The 2,682-nt window shown below is 43.1% G+C and overlaps 1 pseudogene; it reads left to right on the plus strand.

The window, feature by feature from the left end:
• Positions 1 to 1,048: 1,048 nt before the first annotated feature.
• LOC148013757 (CBS domain-containing protein CBSX3, mitochondrial pseudogene) lies at positions 1,049 to 1,719 on the plus strand (annotated as a pseudogene).
• The last annotated feature ends 963 nt before the right edge of the window (positions 1,720 to 2,682 follow it).

Consider the following 2,682-nt stretch of genomic DNA (forward strand, 5'->3'; position numbering starts at 1 on the left):
TGGGTATGTACAGCACTTGGGACTGCTGTGGTGGATATGTATGCCAAGTGTGGTGCATTTGGAAAAGCATAGGGAGTGTTGGAGCTTCTTGTCCGGAATGCAATAGCTTGGAATGCCCTTATTATAGGTTATGCTTTACGTAGGCAGAATTGGAGATTAACGTTATAGCTAAAGGTGAAAAAGGAGGAAGAGGAAAAACCTATATTCAGGTTTTAAACTGTTTTTGGAGGGAAAAGAATAGGCTATTTTGGAAATGGCCAGAATTAACGGGAAAAAGGGGAGGCAGACACAACAAAAATAGGAACAGGCCGCCATCGCAGGAAATTAGCTAACCTTGACTCCCTCTCAACGGGCACTACCCTCCTCCAGTTTAAAAGAAAAACTGCTCAAGGGTTTCACAGATGTATTGAACAATCTGTCTGCACCGCAGTATTCATCAAACGCGCATGGATGTGAATCTCATGGACAATACACCTGTTAACTGGAATGCGCTAGATACACTTGTTTTGGACTATGCGGAGAGAGAGCAGCTCGTAGTTGAAAGCACAAAGATATCGAGTGACTTCAAATTGTGTTGCACTATCAGTCATATTCGTGCGTTGATCGAGAAAGCTGGGCATCAGATACACACACCAAAACAGACCTCATGTATGTGTGACAGGATCGATGATTCATTTACTCCCCCACAGAGAGAACTTCTGATCTCAAAACTAGGGAGATCAAGGAGTCGTTCCCCAAGAATCCTGTGCTATGCGTGCTCACACCGCCGCTTCGAGACCTGATCACTTATCCAGTCAAGTAGATGCAGAGTATGGGTACATTAACACACAGTCTCAGCTGGATTCCAGAGTAGATGGGGAGTCTGTGGTGATTGCCTTTGGTCGGCAGGATGCGAATGGGGAGCCCTTCCTGTCTCTCTCTCTGGGGTCTGCCTATACAAGATGCTTGTGACATAGCTTAACTTTTGCGGCGTTCGTGCAACTTGGCTGTTCAGGAAGACGCAACACTGTCACGCAGATACTCTATTGTCATTGTATCACCGGCCAAAATGCAAGCAATTGGCAGGTCTTTCTCCATCAAAGGAAGGCTTCTCTAAGAATCGGTGCTGCAACATATTCAAGTTGCCAGCCCCTCTGCACGACCTGCCATTTTCCAGCGATCTCAGTCTGGAGACCCTGAGCGCCTGGAAGAGCATGGCTTTGAAAGCACAACTATTTCTGATATTTTGAAAGCCAAGGGTGAGAAAGCTGATGGTTCCTGGCTCTTCTGTACAACAGAGGACTCAGTGTACGAGGCTGTGAAATCTATGACTCAACACAATGTGGGGCTCTTCTGGTGGTAAAGCCAGGTGAACAGCAGGCTATTGCAGGGATTGTCACAGAAAGAGATTACTTGCGAAAGATAATTGTGCAGGGTAGGTCATCCAAAACAATCAAAGTTGGTGATATCATGACTGAGGAGAATAAGCTTATCACAGTGACTCCAGAGACCAAAGTTCTGCGAGCAATGGAGCTGATGACAGATAAAAGGATCAGACACATTCGAGTGATTGAAGGAAAGAAAATGAAGGGAATGGTTTCGATTGGTGATGTAGTGCGTGCTGTGGTGGATGAACATCAAAAAGAGTTGAAGCGCCTGAATAGCTTCATTCAGGGTGGATACTAAAACAGAAACATATCAATATGGTTGTTGAAATGGGATTCAGCAATCTTGTGCTTCAAGCCCAAAACCTGGAGATCACTGTATCCATATAGGTTTCACTAACTTCAATTGTCTTTGGAGGTTAATAGGTACCATCTGCTAGTTGTTGCTGATGGTATACTGAGTGAAAGGCTCCAAAATCCAAATATGAGATCTTTGAAGCATGGGAGAAAGCATGTCTCTATAGTGCAATCCTAACTGATGTGGTGGTTTCTATCTGGAGGCTTGATTTCAGGTTGTAATACAATCTATCAAAGGGTCCTTTGTTAGACATTCCTTTTTGTGGAAAACCTATGACTCCTTTGTTGAGTGTATTGGGTTCAAATCATACAGCTAAAGTGTTTCCATTCTCGGCTGTTCACTACTATTGTCTTCTCTTGTGGCAAGATCTTGCTGAAATCTGAATGTTGAAAATAAACTTGAACTGATACTGAATGTTGGGCTGATTTATGGGTTGATTGCTCAATGTTTAAAGCGAGAAAAAGCTCAGATTTGCTGCCCAGCTGAACTCTTCGAATCTCCTCAAGCCTATGTACTAAGGACATAACTGTCTTCAAAAACTTGAATGTAAACAGTTTATGAGAAACTTCTGATTATTCTGAACATGAACTTCTTGGAACACATTTGACAAGGAATATAGTAAACTTTGGCATCAACAATTCAATTTTCTTCTTGTTAGTCTCTTCCATTGCTGTACCTTGAACTCTGTGTTCAGCAGCCCTTACATGAAATCTACGACATTTCTGGTGAACCCGACGTGAAAGTGCTGCGTCATCAGCAAGATGGGAGACTCGCAAGAAGAGATGACAGATGATAATGTCATGAAGAACCTGTTTCAGTCATTTACCATGTATATGCAGCAGCAAGCTCATGCAAAACGTGATAGTGATGCTATGGATGCTTTGAAAGCTGTCCAACAGGAGATGAAGCAGTTTAATGGCCAGCAAGTGTCAACTTACCTGCATTTGTATGAAGAAAAGA

The sequence above is a fragment of the Lygodium microphyllum genome, chromosome 26 (genome assembly GCF_053477565.2).
Source record: "Lygodium microphyllum isolate KBCC chromosome 26, Lygodium_microphyllum_v1.1.10, whole genome shotgun sequence".
In the NCBI taxonomy this organism is placed as follows: domain Eukaryota; kingdom Viridiplantae; phylum Streptophyta; class Polypodiopsida; order Schizaeales; family Lygodiaceae; genus Lygodium; species Lygodium microphyllum.